Below are 12,295 nucleotides of genomic sequence, written 5' to 3' on the forward strand. Positions count from 1 at the left end.
GAGAATATTGCAGTTGAGTGTCTCTCCGGTAGCAAATCTGCAATCGGAAGTCATCCATCTTATCATCATCATCATCAAGTGGCCAGTAGAATGGAGGGAAGAGGTGACCGGTTCTCCTGTCGCTTAATCTGAACCCGGAATTGAGTTAAGCAACTGCCAATCTGACGTTCAAAAGTTCTTGTCAGTTGTAAGAAATGATAGCTGATAATTTCTCTAAATGTAAGGTAAAAATAAACAACAAAAGATACACAAAGTTGGGTCAGCGCTTGCAAAACGGCCACCATCCAGTACGGTGCCATTTCTGTATTTTTTAAACACAGCTACCACTATTAGTAACTGAGAAAATTGACAGTAGCAACTGCAACAACTGCTCGGTGAAAGGCACAACTGGAAGAGCTCTTCCACAAAGAAAGAGGGAAAGAAGGAAAACCTTACAACAACAAAAAAGACAACGAGGTGAGGGCAGCGTTACCGAGACCAGCTGTGCGAAGCCTCGTGTTGGGGGACTCATAACCATTGACTTATTCCATATTTTGTTGTGAATTCAAAAAGATTGTGTTTCCGCGCCCAGGCTCTGTCGTAACCGGCCGCGACCGGGAGGTCCGTGGGGCGACGCACAATTGGCCTAGCGTCGCCCGGGTTAGGGAGGGCTTGGTCGGTAGGGGTGTCCTTGTCTCATCGCGCACCAGCGACTCCTGTGGCGGGCTGGGCGCAGTGTGCGCTAACCAAGGTGGCCAGGTGCACGGTGTTTCCTCCGGCGCATTGGTGCGGCTGGCTTCCGGATTGGATGCGTGCTGTGTTAAGAAGCAGTGCGGCTTGGTTGGGTTGTGTATCGGAGGACGCATGACTTTCAACCTTCGTCTCTCCCGAGCCCGTACGGGAGTTGTAGCGATGAGACAAGATAGTAGCTACTACAACAATTGGATACCACGAAATTGGGGAGAAAAAGGGGTAAAAAAAAAATAAATTTAAAAAATTTAAAAAATAAGATTGTGTTTCAGAAAAAACTATACCCCATTATTACAAAGTTCTTTAGGAAATGTATTGAAAAACGAATTTACGTAAGTATTCACACCCGTGTTAATACTTTGTAGAAGCACCTTTGACAACGCTTACAGCTGTGAGTCTTTCTGGGTAAGTCTTAAATCTTTCCGCACCTGGATTGTGCAACATTTGCACAATCCATTTGCACCATTATTCTTTTTCAGAATTCTTCAAGCTCTGCCATATTGGCTGTTGATCATATACAGACAACCATTTTTAGGTCTTGCCATAGAATTTCAAGTAGATCAAAGTAAAAACTAACATTGCCACTCAGAAGCATCCACTGTCTTCTTGGTAAACAACTCCAGTGTAGATTTGGCCTTGTGTTCTAGGTTATTGTCCTGCTGAAAGGAATTAATCTCTCTTTTTATCCAGAAATACTCCCCAGGCCTCAATGATTATAAGCATACCTATAACATGACGCCTCCACCATATTTTCAAGCATAGTGGACAGTGATAATCAGTAATGTATTGGCCCCAAAACATACATGTGTCCTGAATAAAAAAAAGTGTTAATTGCTATGGCACATTTTTTTTGCAGTATTTGCCTAGTGCCTTGATGCAAGCAGGATGCATGTTTTGGAATAAAACAAATCTGTACAGGCTTCCTTCTTTCAATTGTCAATTAGGTTAGCATTGTGGAGTAACTAGTGTTATTGATTCGTCCACAGTTTTATCCTAAACCAGCCAATAAAAAAACTCAAACTGTTTCAAAGTCACCAGCAGCCTCAGTGAAATCCCTGAGCGGTTTTCTTCCTCTCCGGCAACTGAGTTAGGAAGGACACCTGTATCTTTGTAGTGACTGGGTGTATTGATACACCATCCAGAGCATAATGATTAACTTCATCATGCTCAAAGGGATATTCAAAATGATTGCTTTTCAATCTTTTAACCCATCTACCAATAGGTGCCCTTCTTTGCAAGGTATTGGAAAACCTCCCTGGTCTTTCTGGTGGAATCTGTGTTTGAAATTCACTGCTCGACTGAGGGACCTTACAGGTAATTGTATGTGTGGGGTACAGAGATGAGGCAGTCGTTTAAAGAAAATCCTGTTAAAACACATATTGCACACAGAGCGAGTCCATGCAACTGATGTGATATATTTAGCACATTTTTACACCTGGACTTATTTAGGCTTGCCAAAACAAAGGGGCTGAATCCTTATTGACTGAAGGCATTTCAGCTGTTCATTTTTTATTAACTAAAAAAAAAATCAAATAAATAAACATAATTCCACTGACATTAAAGGGTATTATGTCTAGGCCAGAGACAAAGAATCTCAATTGAATCCATTTGAAATTCAGGCTGTAACAACAAAAAGAGGAAAAAGTCAATGGGTGGAAATACTTTTTGAAGGCACTGTACGTGCTCTACTGAGCACTGCTGAAATTAATTTAGCCATTTAGTTCAGCACAGTCATCCTGGGGTGGAGAATGAAAATGAGAAAGAGAGGAGAGAGAAGAAATAGGAGGGCGCCCCGCTGTGCGTATGTACCGGCGCTTATTTTAATATTGATTTAACACGAGGGTTTTAACAGGTTTCGAATGCACTGCTAGAGCCAAGTGGCTGCTCAGCCTCACACTGTCGCTGGGCAGACCACAAACACCCTAAGACATGAGCATGCTGGTTTGTTTGAAACACAGGCCTATGTGCCTATGGCACCAGAAACGGAAGTTGGTTCGTACACGTCTATGAAACATCACAGACCCAATCCCCCCCCCCTTCACAGCATGACTTTTGGGACATCACTGAGCGTATTAGCATGGGTTCCCACATTTAAGGACAGATGTGGTAGTTTGTGACATGTGGCTGCCCTGGCCCTGCTAGTTTGCTATTGCAGAACACACCCTCTTCCCTTCTTTTATCCCCCTCGCTAGACTCTCAGCCAATTAGAGTAAAGAAATGTTGCTCTTGTTCAGTCCCTCCTTGGCTCAGTCTGCACAGATCTTATCTGAGGTAGTGTTGTAGATTTGGACAACAGAAGAGGCCGGTGCTAGAGATAGTAATCTATTCCATAAAGGGAGAAGGATATTCCACAAACTTGGGGGAAAAAATGTTATTAAAGATAGATGAAAAAGTGATATTTCTTAAAGACGTATAAAACATATGACATTTGCTGTAAATCACTCACCTATGCCTATCGTGGCACTAAGCCCCTTGAAATTGTATGAGTAAACAAAAATATAGTATATAGTATAGTATAAAGTATAGGTATTTGATGTAGAGGACCAGAAGAAAGTTTGGACACACCTACTAATTCAAGAGTTTATTTTTATTATTTTCTACATTTTAGAATAATAGTGAAGATAGCAAAACTATGAAATAAGACATATTGAATTATATAGTAACCAAAAGTGTTAAATCAAAATATATTACATGAGATTCTTCAAAGTAGCCACCCTTTGCCTTGACGTACTCATGGCATTCTCTCAACCAGCTTCACCTGTAATAATTTTCCAACAGTCTTGAAGGAGTTCCAACATATGCTGAGAACATGTTGGCTGCTTTTCCTTCACTCTGCAGTCCAACTCATCGTTGGAACCAAAAATCAAAAATTTGGACTCATCAGACCAAAGGACAGATTTCCACCGGTCTAGTGTCCAATGCTTGGGTTTCTTGGCCAAAGCAAGTATCTCCTTATTATTGGTGTCCTTTAGTAATGGTTTCTTTGCAGCAATTTGACAATGAAGGCCTGATTCACACAGTCTCTTCTGAACAGATGATGTTGAGATGTGTCTGTTACTTGAACTCTGAAGCATTTATTTGAGCTGCAATTTCTGAGGCTGATAACTGAGGATAATGAACTTATCCTCTGCAGCAGAGGTAACTCTGGGTCTTCCTTTCCTGTGGCGGTGCTCATGAGAGCCCGTTTCATCATATCGCTTGATGGTTTTTGCGACTGCACTTGAAGTTCTTGAAATGTTCAGGATTGACTGACCTTCATGTCTTAAAGTCATGATGGACTGTGGTTTCGCTTTGGTTATTTGAGCTGTTCTTGCCATAATTTGGACTTGGTCTTTTACCAAATAGGGTTATCTTCTGTATACCATCCCTACCTTGTCACAACACAACTGATTGGCTAAAACGCACTGAGGGGAAAAAATCCACAAATTAACTTTTAACAAGGCACACCTGTTAATTGAAATGCATTCCAGGTGACTACCTCATGAAGCTGGTTGAGAGAATCCCAAGAGTGTGCAAAGCTGTCATCAAGGCAAAGGAAGGCTATTTTGAAAAATCTCAAATAGTGTGATTTGTGAAACCCTTTTTTGGTTACTACATGATTCTGTGTGTTATTAATCTTGATGTCTTCACTGGTAAAAATAAAGAAAAACCCTGGAATGAGTAGGTGTGTCCAAACTTTTGAATGGTACTGTATATGTATTTGATGCGTGTGTGTGGTCTGCCAGGTGGCATGTTTCACTCGTGAACTAGATCATCCCATCGAACACAATCTGTTGTGTTTGTCAATTTGTTTTGAAGGATGGTCAGGAGGTGTGTTGCATTAGTTAAACAAAAAAAGGCAAACATTTTAAAAACACATTTCTTAAGAGTCATTCTGGGGTGTATTCAGCAAGGTGAAACAATTTTAGGAACATTGCAAACATAAATGTAATGAAATTAACTATTTTACGTTACTAACCAGAACCCCTATTCTACACTAAAAGGCCTACCGTTCTTCCTCAACGTATTGTAACGTTGCACTCTTAAAACAGGCACCTCAAAATACACATTTCTTCTTAATGAATGCAGCAAAGGTTGCACAAGCATTGGTAGGAGGGGCCTGCAAGCAGCAAGGTGGGTGCGGACAGTTCTCTCAGCTAATTTAACAAGCACGACCATCACTGCAAGCAGCAAGGTGGGTGCGGACAGTTCTCTCGGCTAATTTAACAAGCACGACCATCACTGCAAGCAGCAAGGTGGGTGCGGACAGTTCTCTCGGCTAATTTAACAAGCACGACCATCACTGCAAGCAGCAAGGTGGGTGCGGACAGCTAATTTAACAAGCACAACCATCACTGCAAGCAGCAAGGTGGGTGCGGACAGTTCTCTCGGCTAATTTAACAAGCACGACCATCACTGCAAGCAGCAAGGTGGGTGCGGACAGTTCTCTTGGCTAATTTAACAAGCACAACCATCACTGCAAGCAGCAAGGTGGGTGCGGACAGTTCTCTCGGCTAATTTAACAAGCACGACCATCACTGCAAGCAGCAAGGTGGGTGTGGACAGTTCTCTCGGCTAATTTAACAAGCACGACCATCACTGCAAGCAGCAAGGTGGGTGCGGACAGTTCTCTCGGCTAATTTAACAAGCACAACCATCACTGCAAGCAGCAAGGTGGGTGTGGACAGTTCTCTCAGCTAATTTAACGACCATCCCTGACACCACCGCTTGCATACCGCTCTTGCAACGATAGCTTTTCAGAGTGGAAGACCAAAGTGCACATTTTAAAACTCAAGGCTTTCCTGAATGTAATTGTGTCTTTCAAAGACTTGCTGGAAACCACTGCAAAGCCTACATTTAAGTTAGCAATTTGACACCCTAAGGATTACACATTTCGCCAACTTCACCATTAAGGGTACAGTGGGGAGAACAAGTATTTGATACACTGCCGATTTTGCAAGTTTTCCTACTTACAAAGCATGTAGAGGTCTATAATGTTTATCATAGGTACACTTCAACTGTGCGAGACGGAATCCAGAAAATCACATTGTATGATTTTTAAGTAATTCATTTCCATTTTATTGCATGACATAAGTATTTGATCACCTACCAACCAGTAAGAATTCCGGCTCTCACAGACCTGTTAGTTTTTCTTTAAGAAGCCCTCCTGTTCTCCACTCATTACTTGTATTAACTGCACCCGTTTGAACTCGTTACATGTATAAAAGACACCTGTCCACACACTCAAACAGACGCCAACCTCTCCACAATGGCCAAGACCAGAGAGCTGTGTAAGGACATCAGGGCTAAAAATTGTAGACCTGCACAAGGCTGGGATGGGCTACAGGACAATAGGCGCTTGGTGAGAAGACAACAACTGTTGGCGCAATTATTAGAAAATGGAAGAAGTTCAAGATGACGGTCAATCACCCTCGGTCTGGGGCTCCATGCAAGATCTCACCTCGTGGGGCATCAATGATCATGAGGAAGGTGAGGGATCAGCCCAGAACTACACGGCAGGACCTAGTCAAGGACCTGAAGAGAGCTGGGACCACAGTCTCAAAGAAAACCATTAGTAACACACTACGCCATCATGGATTAAAATCCTGCAGCGCATGCAAGGTCCCCCTGCTCAAGCCAGCGCATGTCCAGGCCCATCTGAAGTTTGCCAATGACCATCTGGATGATCCAGAGGAGGAATGGGAGAAGGTGATGTGGTCTGATGAGACAAAAAGGATCTTTTTGGTCTAAACTCCACTCGCCGTGTTTGGAGGAAGAAGAAGGATGAGTACAACCCCAAGAACACCATCCAAACCGTGAAGCATGGAGGTGGAAACATCACTCTTTGGGGTTGCTTTTCTGCAAAGGGGACAGGACGACTGCACCATATTGAGGGGAGGATGGATGGGGCCATGTATCACGAGATCTTGGCCAACAACCTCCTTCCCTTGAAGATGGGTCGTGGCTGGGTGTTCCAGCATGACAACGACCCAAAACACACAGCCAGGGCAACTAAGGAGTGGCTCCGTAAGAAGCATCTCAAGGTCCTGGAGTGGCCTAGCCAGTCTCCAGACATGAACCCAATAGGAAATCTTTGGAGGGAGCTGAAAGTCCGTATTTCCCAGCGACAGCCCCGAAACCTGAAGGATCTGGAGATGGTCTGTATGGAGGAGTGGGCCAAAATCCCTGCTGCAATGTGTGCAAACCTGGTCAAGAACTACAGGAAACGTATGCTCTCTGTAATTGCAAAGAAAGGTTTCTGTACCAAATATTAAGTGCTGCTTTTCTGATGTATCAAATACTTATGTCATGCAATAAAATGCAAATTAATTACTTAAAAATCATACAATGGGATTTTCTGGATTTTTGTTTTAGATTCCGTCTCTCACAGTTGAAGTGTACCTATGATAAAAATTACAGACCTCTACATGCTTTGTAAGTAGGAAAACCTGTAAAATCGGCAATGTATCAAATACTTGTTCTGCCCACTGTAGCTACCAAGCAATTTGTCAGAATATGCCTATTCATTTCTTTGCCTCACAGATAATTCTGAGTCATTTCCATGTAAAAGGACACATGAACATGTGAAGTTCATTGAAGCATGTCAAATTGCATGTCAAATAAAAGCTAAGAGTCTATGCGTTTTAGAAATTAAGGCACATTCATTTTTCAACAGTTATCCATACAAAATAAATGTGAATAAGTTAAAATTATGGAAAAGAAGAACATCTCCCACAAAATGTCTAAAGGTTTTAGAAATATATCAAAACAATAATGAAGTAAAGAATCCTGCCAACTATCAACAATTGTTCTGCCTTTTGTAAGTTTAAGAAACATTGCCTTGTGTCTTGACATTCAGTTACCAAAAACCCACATATCTTTAAGATATTTTCTAATTTCTCTACCTCATGAAATGAGAATAATGAATGTTCACAGAAGTAACAAGGTAGACCCAACAATTAGTGTTATTACTGATATAAATTTAGTTTAAAAAAAAAATAACTGAATTTCAGCAATTGAATTGGCTACAATGGGAAATCATAGTCACAAACCAGCAGTGGTGTCTAGAGAAGTGGGTATACTCTAAATTGACCCCCCAAAAAAATCCACAACGACCCACTCGGCGAAGGAAAGGCACCATGTGAAAATTATGAGAAACAGTGACATACACTCTGAATGACCTGAAAATCCAATATTGGTCTTTCAGTCAGGCCAACTATGGAAACTATGGAAATGAGGCTGTCAACAGAGTCAGACATTTTGGCAGATTTTTCCCTTTTTATTCCGATTTATGCTCTCAAAGTCGCTTTTTAATAGCAAAACAAAATTGGATGTTCTAAGTTCATAATGCATAAACCACATCAGGAGAACACTTGAGGTCTGGGAAAACTCTAACACACTTTGATTTTTTGGTGTAGTTACCCTTTAATTCAAGTGCACAGGCACCTACCACTGTTTTTTGGTTAGCAGTGTTTCAATAGTGCACATGAGATGGAGTTTGCAAAACAAATGGCCACTGGCCTGATGCAAATAATCATGATATCATTCTGCCAGGTAGGCATAGTTGACTTTGTAGCTAGTTAACATTTAATTAAGAAGGTTTTTGGGAAAGCCTTTCCAGAAGACGAAGACGGTTAGGCCTATCGTTAGCATAGCCTCATTATATGTTTTCTGTTCCTTAATTCTTTGAAACCTGGAAGTTTTACTTCATTGTATGAGGCATAGCTTACCTTGCTTCAAAGTAGCCTATCGCCAAAATGACCTGAACCCAATAGAAAATCTTTGGAGGGAGCTGAAAGTCTGTATTGCCCAGCGACAGCCCCGAAACCTGAAGGATCTGGAGAAGGTCTGTATGGAGGAGTGGGCCAAAATCCCTGCTGCAGTGTGTGCAAACCTGGTCAAGAACTACAGGAAACGTATGATCTCTGTAATTGCAAACAAACGTTTCTGTTCTGCTTTTCTGATGTATCAAATACTTATGTCATGCAATAAAATGCAAATTAATTACTTATAAATCATACAATGTGATTTTCTGGATTTTTGTTTTAGGTACAGTTGAAGTACCTGTGATAAAAATGACAGACCTCTACATACTTTGTAAGTAGGAAAACCTGCACAATCGGCAGTGTATCAAATACTTGTTCTCCCCACTGTATTTAGGATACATCACCATGAAGAGAATGACATTCATATCCCCAATTATGCATTTCTCTGTAGTTGAGACCAGGGACCCATGATGAAATTCTGTTTCTGGGTGTAAATCCACTTCACTTACTGTAGTTCAATAAGAGAAATCTATTTTTTTTCACCAAAGTCAATGTGTCATGTCATAGCTCGCACCCCATTCTTTCTGCAGACATCATTGACTTGTATAATTTGTTAAACTTTGACATCAATGGCTTTTGTTTGGCATACATTTTAAGTGAAAAATCAGAGTCAATGCAATTCCATTACCGTGGAATTGCCCTCTGTTTATGGGGAGCCTAGTCAGAATTTGCACTGTAAGTGCCAAGACACAGGAATATGGGTTATGAAGGTGGTATGAAGTGCTTACATATTAGGTAGCCTTCAAACAGTGAAAATAGTGATATTGAATAATCCTCCTTGATGTTTTGCTCTCCTTTCAGCTTGGCAAAACATCTAGCTAAAAACCAACACTTCAACTATGTAGCCCAATTGCTGTGTTTTAATGTGCAAGGTCTCCAAAACAAATATTAAAAGTATTACAAGTGGGGTGGTGAGACCCATCCTTTGAGGGAGGCTTGACTTTTTTGGCAACACTCATCTTCGCTAGGTTCTTAGTAAGCACTACAGGACCACGACATGTATCAGACTGATGGAGATTAATTGAGCCATTCTATGTCCTATATTCAAGGATCCGCTCATTCTTTCACATGACTTATAAAAGCTTCAGGGTCAGTTTCCCAAACACAGATTAAGCCTAGTCTCAATTGAAACAACTTTTTAGTCCAGGTCTAGGCTTAATATAAATCCAATAAAACTCCTACCCGTCTACAGCATTTGGTCTCAATCTTCATTCACTTAACAACATGATGCACATAGATTCTCATAACATTTTCCTGTTCTTGGCTCACATAACGCTGTGGTCCAATGACAAATTTTGTTCAAAATTAAATGAGACATCATATGATAGCAACTGGATTCCTTGGTTGTCAATGGAAGGACCTGCAAGCAGTGTTGGCTTTAAAGTCACACCAAGAGTTATGCATAGTTATTGAGGAAAGATAACAACAACACTGGGCTCACCTCATGTCATACCAATAGCCATAGAAAATGTGTGGTTCTCCAATTTAGGTCCTGGAGACCTAACGTTACTGGGTGATCAGGGATCACCTGACCTGATTCAAATAGTCATCCAAACATGCATCTTCAGTCTGGGACATAATTTGTAAAGTCAGGTGTGTTACTGAAAGGCTGAATACTGTACACCGAATATAGTGGACTAGCGTTTGAGACCTCTGGTTTAAAACGTCCAGGCTCTGTGATCTGCTTATGTCAAAACCCATTTGTACAGTTCAAGAGTGGGCATTGGGGTTGGACGTATGTTGTTCAAAGCTCTGTAAACACACACACAAAATAAGTTTTTGACCGCATCATTAGTTGATAGTCATAACCATGCCAAACACTGACATCGATTGCCTCTTCTTGCGTGAGTAGCCTTACCATAGCGTTAAAGTCTCATATTAAAACTGAAATTAAGTTGAATTTAAGCAGTATGAGACCATATATTAGCATCGAAATAACAGAAACCGAGCGCTCTACACTACGGTGACATGAGTGGCCACACGGAAATCTTGAGGGTGGCTGGTTCTCGCTGCGCAAGAAACAAAACTACGAGTAAAATGTCGAGATATACATTACAACTTACCTTTTAAACCCTAGAAGTGTAGATGAATTTCCTTCATGACCTTTAAAGCCATATGAGAAATGTAATACTTTCGTTTATTATAAGTGGGGTGGGGGGGGGGGGGTTTCGTTGACTCGATCTTCCACCAATTCAAAAATATGGGGAAACGACCGGTGCACTTTCGGCGCCTCAAAACCATACATGAACTGATATATTCCTTTATGTATTCTTCGGTTCTTGGCTTATAAAAGTACGTCAACCAGTTAACACAAACGTTACTTCTCTCCTTTCGACCACCAAGATTCACTTTCCACTGGAAAACGCATCAAAATGATATTATACATCCCAATCGTTTCTTGAATTCTTCACAGTAAAATGATTGCAAAAATGATATATCCACAACTTGTAAATTCCCACAAAAGGTTTGTTAAAGCTTTAAAACTATCGAGAGAAAAGAAAACGCTTACGGAATTGATGCAATTCTTTTTTTTCCTTTCCAGCTTCCAGCCAACTTAAACCAGTATTAAATCCAACAAGAAACTTTCTTCAAATATTTCATATGGATAATGTTTGACATAATGTCTTCCGTTGGAACATTCCTGTTAGAATACAGAAAATTAAGTTTTCTTCTGAAAATGTGAAATTTAAAGTTGAAGCATTTACTCCATCATGGTGGCCATGTTTAGGAGAGACCTAAGCACTGCCTGTCAACGTTAGGCGCGGAAATAGGTCCAATGAAATGTTAAATTACACGTATTATATAAAATAATGGTCCAGGAGGAATAAACCATTTATAAAAAATGAGCTTATGCAAAGGCTCAAATACAAATATATGTAAATTGCAGCGTTTTGGGTCAGATCGCGTAATACATGTTATGAAAAAAAGTCTCACTGACCCTGCGGAGTGATACATTGGAGCACTATCCAGGTAAAGAGACTTCTCAGTCATCAGCCAAGAACTCTCAAACCATGGACCTGGAGTTTTTACGTAGAGTGGATGGGATTCTGTTCGCGTGGCCATGCATTCTCTCTATTTTGATTAATATCTGCTGGTTTAATTCAAGAGAGCACAGTGGCAACATACCTATTCTTTTGTGATTAGATATTATGGTTGAAAATAAGTTTTTAAAAAATGTTTTATTTCTGTTTCTATAAAAGTCCTTGTTCTCAGAATTATCACATAAGAATATTCTACTAGTTGGCAGAAGTGCATTACATCATGAATTGCATTTTGCCTTTCGCTGCAGAAAATTATTAAGGTAATTGTGGGAGTTCTAATAGAGTTATGAATTGTGTACTTTGCTAAACATATTATGAGTTGATTATTAAACATTAAGGTATCAAACACACTTAAAGCACATCCTAATGCATCCATTTATTTTTTGTCAAAAGGAGTCACAAATTACATTTAAACACCAGGCATCAACTTCCTTGAGGGGCCAAATAAGACACCCATACATTCACTTACATCCGCCTATCATAGTGTTACTTTATCTATTGATTCTGCTCAGCTCTTTTCTTTAGATTTCTTTTTCTCATTGATCAGTGGGATGCACTCTGGGGGTCAAGGAGGGGATGGAGGAAGTCCAGACTGGTCCAGGTGCAGGAGGAAATGAGCTTCATGGGTTGAAAGAGGCTCCACTGTCTCATAGGACAGTGCTTCACTGATTCACTGAGTGCTCAGACCTCACTTATATCCTCCTCTTGTGTCCTTAGTTC

At 40.7% G+C, this 12,295-nt stretch overlaps 1 protein-coding gene across 6 annotated transcripts in view; it reads right to left on the bottom strand.

Moving 5' to 3' along the window:
- LOC139420219 (histone-lysine N-methyltransferase 2C-like) overlaps positions 1–11,265 on the bottom strand; it is a 229,913-nt gene extending 218,648 nt beyond the window's left edge. For 5 of the 6 annotated variants that reach the window (XM_071170069.1, XM_071170068.1, XM_071170066.1 and 2 more), the window contains exon 1: positions 10,598–11,265. The gene's annotated coding sequence lies outside the window, so the exon portion shown is untranslated. The remainder of the gene's footprint in view (positions 1–10,597) is intronic. The other variant, XM_071170065.1, reaches the window with a different exon arrangement.
- Positions 11,266–12,295: the final 1,030 nt, after the last annotated feature.

This window comes from Oncorhynchus clarkii, chromosome 11 (genome assembly GCF_045791955.1).
Source record: "Oncorhynchus clarkii lewisi isolate Uvic-CL-2024 chromosome 11, UVic_Ocla_1.0, whole genome shotgun sequence".
Lineage (NCBI taxonomy): Eukaryota > Metazoa > Chordata > Actinopteri > Salmoniformes > Salmonidae > Oncorhynchus > Oncorhynchus clarkii.